Consider the following 10,610-nt stretch of genomic DNA (forward strand, 5'->3'; position numbering starts at 1 on the left):
GCCCGTACTTATGACAAGTCATATTATGGCTTACCCATAATATTATAGAATTATTATGACTTCCTTTTGAATTGAACCTTTTATCATTACAAACTGCAGCAGAGACTACATATTGACCAGGTTTTTCTCTTCTACCTCCTGGGCACAGCCTCCCCTGCAGTGAAATCTGGTTAACGACCTGGGCTCCGCCTAACAGGATGCAATCCTAATGTGCACTGCCCTGCCCTCCAGCCCAGCTGTGAACACCTGCCTGATTCACTCCTTCGGCCCCACACACAGGCGCCTGCAGAGTATTCCGGGCCTCAGGAGATGGCAGAGATGGGGGTGGGGAAGCAGCTAAATCCCCAAACGACCATCGAAAAAACATCTGCCAACCAGCACTATGTGTACTGAACTTCATGCAAGCAAGACATGAATGTGCTTAAACTACTGACTGCTTTGTTAACAGAGCCAGCTGCCAACTGTATTAAGTGAAATGACACTATCTCCAGAACTGCTTTTTGCTTTAAACTGTGTTTTCTCTGACACTACACAATCTTGCTGTTGGCTAGAGTTTGCAGTTTTGTTTTTTTCTTTTCTTTCAAATCTCTTAACCTTCATCCTTTAGGTGGGTCTCTTATAAACAAAACACAGTTGATTTTTTAAAAAACCTTATTTGATATCTTTTTCTTTTAATTCAGTTCAGTTCAGTTGCTCAGTCATGTCCGACTCTTTGCAACCCCATGAACCACAGCACGCCAGGCCTCCCTGTCCATCACCAACTCCTGGAGTCTACCCAAACCCATGTCCATTGAGTCAGTGATGCCATCCAACCATCTCATCCTCTGTCGTCCCCTTCTCCTCCTGCCCTCAATCTTTCCCAGCATCAGGGTCTTTTCAAATGAGTCAGCTCTTCGCATGAGGTGGCCAAAGTACTGGAGTTTCAGCTTCAACATCAGTCCTTCCAATGAACACCCAGGACTGATCTCCTTTAGGATGGACTAACGGTTGGATCTCCTTGCGTCCAAGGGACTCTCAAGAGTCTTCTCCAGCACCGCAGTTCAAAAGCATCAATTCTTCGGCGCTCAGCTTTCTTCACAGTCCAACTCTCACATCCATACATGACCACTGGAAAAACCATAGCCTTGACTAGAAGGACCTTTGTTGGCAAAGAAATGTCTCTGCTTTTGAATATGCTATCTAGGTTGGTCATAACTTTCCTTGGAACATTTAATTCCATTTACCTTGGAAACAATTACTCACATTTAGGTTTAATTTTCTTTTATTTTCTTTCTATTTGCTTCTTTTGGATTACTTGCTATCATTCTAGTCCCCCAGTAGTCTGCAAGTTACATACTGTTTCTACTCTTTAGTAATTGCGTTAGAAATTCTAATGTACAGGTTCTTATCAAAGTCCAATGTTAACCAATACATTTACCTTTCTCTTGGACAGCAAGAGCCTTGAAACATTAACCCCATTTATCATAATTTCCAACTTAAATTTTACTGTTGTAGAACGTGTATGCATGCATGTGTATGTGCTCTTGTCATGATTAACGTTTTATGCAATTTATGCAATTATCCTGCCTTCCCTTCATGTTTCCCACACCCCCGTTCTGGGCCTCACGCTCCCTTTTCTCCTTTTGGTCCATGACTGGGGTTACACTGATTGAGTTTCTAATGTTAAAACAACCTTTATTTCCTGAGATAAACTTTTCTTGATTATTATGTACTATGCTTTTTATATATTGCCTAGTTGGTTCTATTTGCTAACATTTACGGAGGATGTGCGTACGACAAACAGGGCTTGGTGGTTCTCCTTTCCATAATGGCGCTGCTTTTGCTTTCAGGGTAGTGCTGGCCTCACAGGAGACAGGAAGCGTTCCCTCCTCTTCTGTCTTCTGAAGAAGCTTTTTCAGATTGGTATTCTTCTTTAGGTGTTTAGTAATTATCGGTGACGCTATTCGGACGTGGAGTATTCTTCAAGGCAAGGATTTTAACTACAAATTAAACTTCTTTAATGTAGTTATGAAAGGTTATACACTTGCTCTTGAGTAAATTTGGTGGTTTATGTTTTTCAACGGGCTTGTTCATTTTATTGAGGCTGTCAAATTTATTAGCATATCATTATTCACAATACTCCTTATTACCCTTTCAAGGTCTACAGGATCTGTAACAATGTCCTCTTTTACATCCAACTAATCACAAGCTGGAATCAAGATTGCCGGGAGAAATATCAATAGCCTCAGATATGCAGATGACACCACCCTATGACAGAAAATGAAGAAGAACTAAAGAGCCTCTAAAGAGGAGAGTGAAAAAGTTGGCTTAAAGCTCAACATTCAGAAAACTAAGATCATGGCATCTGGTCCCATCACTTTATGGGAAATAGATGGGGAAACAGTGGAAACAGTGGCTGACTTTATTTTTCTGGGCTCCAAGATCACTGCAGATGGTGATTGCAGCCATGAAATTAAAAGACGCTTACTCCTTGGAAGGAAAGTTATGACCAACCTAGATAGCATATTCAAAAGCAGAGACATTACTTTGCCAACAAAGGTCTGTCTAGTCAAGGCTATGGTTTTTCCAGTAGTCATGTATGGATGTGAGAGTTGGACTGTGAAGAAAGCTGAGCACAGAAGAATTGATGCTTTTGAACTGTGGTGTTGGAGAAGACTCTTGAGAGTCCCTTGGACTGCAAGGAGATCCAACCGTTAGTCCATTCTAAAGGAGATTAGTCCTGAGTGTTCACTGGAAGGACTGATGCTGAAACTCCAATACTTTGGCCACTTCATGCGAAGAGTTGACTCATTGGAAAAGACTCTGATGCTGGGAGGGATTGGGGGCAGGAGGAGAAGGGGACGACAGAGGATGAGATGGCTGGATGGCATCACCGACTCGATGGACATTAGTTTGGGTAAACTCAGAACTGGTGATGGACAGGGAGGCCTGGCATGCTGTGATTCATGGGGTCGCAAAGAGTCGGAGACGACTGAGCAACTGAACTGAGCTCAGCTGGTAAAGAATCCGCCTGCAATGTAGGAGACCTGGGTTCAATCCCTGGGTTAGGAAGATGCCCTGGAGAAGGGAAAGGCTACCCACTCCAGTATTCTGGCTTGGAGAATTCCATGGACTATCCACAGGGTCTCAAAGAGTTGGACATGACTGAGAGAATTGCTTTCACTTTCAATGGCAATTAATGTTTTTTTCCCCCCCACAGACAAGAGATCTTTCTGGATGAAATATGCATCTTTAACTTATCAGTTTACCTTCAAATAATACCACTGAGACACAGTGACTGCACTTCCCTTCTTCGCTCCCAGACTCTGTGCTACTATTGTCATTCCTTCCCTCTACAAGTATTGTAAGTTCCAAAATACATTGTTAATTTTGCTTTAAATAGTCTAAAACAAAAAAGATTCAAGTGTGAATATTCACCAATCCATGGACTATTCCCAATTCTTTTCATTCCTTTGGGTACAATCTCCATCTGCTATCATCTTCCTTCTACTTGATCTTCCTTTAAAATTTCTTGTAGTGCACTTCTGCTGGCAATAAATTCTTCCAGCATTTCTTGGTCCAGAAATTTTTATTTCACTTTCGTTTTGAAAGATATTTTCACTGGGTACAGAATGATAAACTAACAGCTTTCTTCCTTTTGGTACTTTAAACACGGCAGTTGTCTGCTGGCTGGCAACCGGTTCTGATCAGAAGTCACTGACCTGATTTTTGTTCCTCTGACTTTTTTCTCTTCATCACTGATTTTTCAGTAACTGGACTGTGTGGACCTTGGTATGATTTTGTTTACTCTATCTGGAGTTTGTGAGCTTCACGGTTTGCAATCTTCATCAAATGTCGACATCTTTCAGCCACTACTTCTTCAAATACTGTTTCCATTGCTTCCTCTTCTTCTGGAACTCCAGTTACGTGGATCTTAAATCCGTTGATTTTGCCCCACAGGTCACTAATGCTGTCACCGTGTTCAGTCTTCCTTATTCTTTGCACCATATTTTGGATAATTTCTATTGCCGTGTCTTGAGGTTCACTGATCTCTTCTTCTGTACTAGCCAATTCGCTATCAGTCTCTGTGTTTTTCACCTCTAAAGTCCTAGTTCAGTCTTTCTCATATCTGCCACTCATGCTCATCTTCCTCATGAACGTGTACAACTTATTTATATCAGTTATTTTAATGTCCTTGTCTGCTAATCTCACAGCTTTCTACTGACTGATTTTCCTCCTGGTTACTATCATATTTTCTTGCTTCTTTGCATGCCTGGTAATTTTTATTAGATGCTGGACACTGAAACGTTTTTACATTGTTGGGTGCTGGATTTTACCATATCATTGTAAGTACAGCTGGGGCTTTATTCTGGAAATGCAGTTAAGTTACCCGGAATCAGTTAAGGCAGGTGTGTAGTGGTCTTTTAGTCCTGGTCTAATTCAGCCCCATTACTGCAGTGATACCCTTCTGATGCCCTAAACCGAAGAGCTGTTCTGAATCCACCCTCACAAAGATTAAAAACCACCCTTGAAAGGGCCTGCCGCACCCCCGGGGGTGGTGGGAACACAGACCGTCTCAGCTCGTGTGGTGTCCACTCCTTTCCGGGGCTTCTCTTCCCGGTTTTGAGGTGCTTTCTCTGGTGACTGTGTAGACCAACACTCAGCCCAAATCTTGGAGGTGGGGGTCCTTCTGCAGATCCCCGGGTTTCCCTAAGTAGCTCTCTACTCTCTTATACTTTGCCCCTCAAATTCTAGCTGCCTGTCCTCCCCAAACTCTGATCTGTTTTGTCACTTCAGTAAGGCTAGGGGGCTCTGTTTCGTTTCTCTGTCCCTGACCTGTAACGCAGAAACTGTCTCTAGACCAGAACTGGCAAACTATAGTCTGAGGATTAAATGCAACTTGCTACTGTTTTTATAAATAAAGTTTTATTGGAACACATCCATGGCCGCTCATTTACATACTTGGTATGAAAGCAGCCACGAACAATACCAGAGTTGAATGGGGGTGTGATAGGGACCACCTGGTCTGCAAAGCCTGGAGATTCACTAACCAGCCCTTTATTTCAAAAAGTCTGTTTACTCCTAGCGCTAGAGAATAACCTAGAATACTTACAGGGCTCATTCCACTTGTTTCCCTTATTTCAGGAAACACAATCCTAACCTTCCTGTTAACCAATGTCTGAAAACTATTGTTCTATATGCTGTGTCCGGTTTTCAAGTTTGTTAAGATGAAAGTCAGGTTTGGGGCCAGGGTGAGGTTAGTGAAGCACTTTCCTCAGGTACAAATTTTCAGGGAGTGACAAAAAACTCAGTAGGGTAAAATCAAAATTAATGCAAAAAATCTATGTGAAGCAAAATATCAAAATTTTAAATAAGGATAGTATCAGTAATAGTGTGGAGCCAAGCCATACTGGAGCTGAAGCAAAAGGAAAAATTAATACTGACCCTGTCTTTATTTAAAATTTGACTTTTTTCCAACATGGATTATTTTTTTTTGCATCAAATTTGATTTTCTCAAAGTAATGCATTAAAATGTTATCGATCTCAATTACTGAGTTTTCTGGGGCATCCTGAAATTCGGCACCTGAGGCCAGTGACTCACTCTCCTTAGCCCTCCTGCTGTGTCCAACTCTTTGCGACCCCATGGACATAGCCCACCAGGCTCCTCTGTCCATGGGATTCTTCAGGCAAGAATACTGGAGCAGGTTGCCATGCCCTCCTCCAGGGGATCTTCCCAACCCAGGGATCAAACCAGCGTCTCTTACATTGCCGAAATGGCCAAGTGGGTTCTTTACTGCTTAGCGCCACCTGGGAAGCCCCCAGCCCAATCCCGGTGGACAGTAAACCCGGTGTCTGTTATTCCATCAAAGGGGGAATGGACGACTCCAGGAACAAGTCTCTTGCCAAGCAGAATCATACTAATGTGTTACAACTACAAGGGTTTCAATGTTTTCTTTCTCAGAAAATGCTGCAATGTGAAGAGCCATTCTGCTCTAATTACTTCTATCTGCAACTGCAGTCTTCTGTGAACAGTTCCCATACGTATCCATGTTGTAGACAGGAACACAGTGTAAGAATATAAACACTTAGCATTAAATAATATATATGCACACAGACAATGGGACTATAAAACAATACCATAATTATGTAACATCTAGTCAACACATCTGCATTATGACACATAACAAGAACACCATCCACAGCAAGTGCTACCGAGTCAATGTATTGACTGGTGAAAGCAGGAGTCCAGCTCTGAACACACGAATCCAACTCAAAGCAAATCAACCAGCAAAGTCCCTGTCCTGGTGCTGTAGGAGCACCGTCTTCGGAAGCCAGCCAGCTCATTTCCCAAGTATCCCCCGCTCCCGCTCCTCTATGGCGAATGGAGCAGAAGAGCACTGCGCCAACTGAAGACGCCCATCCGCGCGCCAAGCACAGAGCTGCCACACAGAGCCCAGTCTCTGCATGTGATCTATGTTATTTTCTACGGCACAGGTGCAAAACATGCCTGCAAGTGTGACGACCACAAAGAGCATTTTTCTTTTCAAAAGATTTGTTTGGAGTAGTTGCTTTACAATGTGGTGTTAAGTTTCTACCGTACAGAAAAGTGACTCAGCTAGATCCTCTCCTTTATGTACATCTAACCTCTTCGCTCCGGATTTCCTTTCCATTCAGGCCACCACAGCGCACTGAGAGTTCCCGGTGCTACCCAGCAGGTTCTCGCTAGCTCCCTATTAGTCTCTCAGGCATAGTACCAACAGTGTGTGCGCGTCAGTGCCCGTCTCCCGGGCCCTGCCATCCCTTCCCCCTTGGTATCCATTCGTCTGTGCTCTCTACATCTATGTCTCTATTTCTGCTTGGTAAGTAAGATTGTTTATAGCAGCTTTTTTCAGATTCCACACATACGTGTGAATAAATGACATCTGTTTTTTTCTTTCTGACTTACGTCACTCTGTACGACAATGACTGTCTCTAGGTCCATCTATGTCTATAAATGACCCAATTTTGTTCTTTTTTGTGGCTGAGAAATATTCCATTGTGTATTGTGTGTATATACATACACACACACCCCCCCACATCCTCTTTATCCGCTGCTCTGTTGATGGACATTTAGGGTGTTTCCATATCCTGGTTATTATAAACAGTGCTGCAGTGAATATTAAGGCTCGTGTATCTTTTTGAACTATGGTTTGTTCGTTTTTTCTGGGTATGTGTCCTCCAAAAGAGTTTCTTTTCTTAATTTAAAACATTATGCCAGCAACAACTATGGATCTAGAGATGATTACACTAAGTGAGGTAAGTCAGACAAAGACAAATATATGGTATTGCTTATATGTGGAATCTAATTTTAAGAAAAAGATACAAATGAACTTACCTACAAAATAGAAGCAGACTTACAGATCCTGAAAACAAACTATGGTTCCCAAAGGGGAGACGTGGCGGGGAAGGATACACTAGGAGCTGAGGATGGACGTGGGCCCACTCCTCCATGTGACTCGGGCAACCGAGGACCTGCTGAACAGCACAGGGGACGCTGCTCAGCCTTCTGTGACAATCTACACGGAAAAGGAATAAATACGTGTACACGTGTCACTGAATCACTTTGCTGTACACTTGAAACTGACCCAACACTGGAAGTCAACTCTACTCCAATAAAATCAAGGTATTTTTGAAAATATTATGGTGTTAAATTTGGTGAAGAAACAAAAAACTATGAAAGGAAAGGTTTTAATTTTTGTGAAGAAACAGTCTAGAACTCATGAAACTCAAATACATGTAACAACACAATGCACACTCATGAAGTGCTTCACACCCTGCTCTCCCCGTGTGTCCTGACCTGGCCTGAGGCCAGTTACCCCCCAGCGTGCTCACCTGCAAGCCTGACCGGCAGACCCCGCCCGGCGGAGACCCAGCCCCGCGCACCACGAGGGGGCTCACCGCACCCCCACCCACCGAGCCCCCTCTCTCGCACCCTCCACTGTCCTGGCAGACGCTTCATCCTCAGGATTACATTCAAGGGCCTTGAAATCTAACTCTTCACACTAATTCTCAGTTTTTCACTAACTTTAGGGCTGGGACCACGGTCCCTGTAGTCTCCCCCAGGTGCCAGGCACACAGGGCAAGCCCTTGATTTCCGTGGAACAAGACTCCTCTTAACGAAGGTGGATTAGACCCGCGTCTTTCTGCCATCCTTCCCTCCCAGGGAGAGTGACCCTCGGCGCACCCTGGTCTGCACCACGAGGACGCCAGTCGCACCTGACGGTGGGCCTCCTGAAGACACAGCCGTGTCCCCTGCAGGCTTGCATCCTCAGCACTTGCAATGCGCCCACCACACTGGACACACTCAATACATATTGCAGCTTCTATTTTAACAGTTATTATTAACTCAACCTTGCAGCTCTTCGTTTACTCCTCACAACTCTACAAATACCTTTCGCCTTCCCACCTCCGTTATGGAGATGAAGACACAGAAACAAAGATTCAGCAACTTCGCAACATCACCCACGAGCAAGTGAGGGGCGCTGTCTGCCCCCGGGACCTCTCTTCTTCACCTGCATGTCTGTCACTGGATGGTGGTTGACTCAGGTTGTCGTGGGAATCCATACAGATTTATGCCGGAAAATCCGATTTGCTATTTGCACACTCAAATTATCTGTAAAAGGTAATACAGTCCAAATTCCTCCTTGGTCTATTGAGGAACTAAAAGAATGACATTTAGCAACCTGTCCAAAGTTCAGAGTCACCAGGACTAAAGCCTGGCGTCAAGGACCAGTGCTCCCTCCGTGCGAGCTTGCCATCATGGCTCTTCAAGAAGCAAAACACACACCTCAAAACTCCCGAGACGCCAGTAATACCTAATGGAAGCATTTGCGCTTTTTAAAACCAAGCATCTTTCTTCACTGTTTAGAATGTCAGCACTGACATCCCTGGGTTTATTTATTCCCTTACGACTAACATATGGCATTCACGACCAGATGGACTTGAAAAAGCACCTTTAGCTGCACCAAGCCAGGCTAGTTCTGACTTCAAGGAAGATGCTGAGACCTTGGTGAGGCTAAAATGAATTTTCTCACATCATTTAAATAATTGTTTGCTTGGTTTCCAGCTACTTTAATATGAGAACTGAATAGAATTGCTTTGCTTACTTTTGAAAACCATTATCCAAATAGACTTGAATGAGGAGGAGGAAAAGAGCTAGCTAAGAGTAAAATGACTACCCCATGCTGCTGGGTAACAGAGCTAGTGAAAACTGCCCTTGGGTGCAACAAGCCACGGTTTGGCACTAAGAGGCAATGGTGAGTTTGGTTTTGTCTCTGACATTGTCGTAAGTTTCTCTGAAGTCTTCTTACTCCCCTGAAATGGTGAATGAACACCCATTACCACTCCATACTCACTTTAGTCTTAAAATATACGCCTGAAATATTTTTATACAGTCATGTTGAAAATTTATGATATCAATATTTAGTGTAGTATTTTTGTGATCACTTTGAATTTAATATTCTTCACGGTACATAAAGCCTCTAGAATAAACGTACTTCCTAATCAAATGTGACCCCTGTTGCTAAGATTGCTAGGCCCCCCAGTGCAAAGTTTCTGAAGTGGCACCTGCCTGTTCACATCATTTTAACTTAGATCTATACAAAAATGTGAAACTTTGTCAAGTCACCCTGAAATTTTCACCTAATCGGTCTTTCAAACAAACCCCATTCTGCAATGTTGGCTTTTGCTTAATAGAGTTATGATTCACTCAGTGAATTTAAATAGAGGTTTACGCAACATCAAATCTCTTAGGTTTTCCCCCAAATTAATATTTTGAACACAAAATACTCTGTCAACACTTTTTATATGAATAAAATACTTACATTAATAAAATTTTCCATCAGAATAACATGAAAATAAATCTTTATTTGCAGGTTAGAGCAGTGCCATCAGCGACGCCAGGACAGACAGGACCCGGCCAGCCAAGCACGCCCTGACGGAGGGCAGGGAGCACACCCGTCCACACTGGGGCCCCAGAGCGCTGGCTCCGTGCCCTGCACCCAGCCCCCGAGGCCCAGGTGGTCCAGGGCAGGTGGGGCAAAGGCAGGCCTGTGCGACCCCAGGGGCCATTCTCACAGGTGCCTGATAAGATATTCTTGAATGACTTGTCCCTTCCCACCATCTGGCACCTGTCATGAGAAAAATGAAGGAGAATTTCCTGTAAAGTATCGAAAGTACGAGGACAGGTTTTACTAGTTTCTCAAAACTACCTCATCCTCCTAAAGAATCTTTATTGCTGAACTGGAAGGATCCCTCCACCTCTGTCCCCCTACAATCCACTGGTCCGCTTAGATGAAGAAGAACCTGAGAGAGAGCAAAGGAGGGAAGAACCCACACAGAGTCGTCTATTCTTAGTGGTTTCCACGTTCTTGGAGGAGGAAGAAAATAGAACTATTCAATGACTTGAAAAAATAGGAAGCTAGTAATGGAAAAAAGAGTTCTTGGCTGAATCAGAAAATACTTGAAAACCTCCAAGACAGCCCCACAAAGGCAAGATGGGTACAGATCACAACCACCTCCCCGGGAATTCCGGAGCATCCAAGTGCCCAGGGCGGGGCAGGCTCAGCACGAGGAGCAATAAAGTAGGCAGA

This window comes from Bison bison, unplaced genomic scaffold, assembly GCF_000754665.1.
Source record: "Bison bison bison isolate TAMUID 2011002044 unplaced genomic scaffold, Bison_UMD1.0 scf7180017864302, whole genome shotgun sequence".
Taxonomy (NCBI): Eukaryota; Metazoa; Chordata; class Mammalia; order Artiodactyla; family Bovidae; genus Bison; species Bison bison.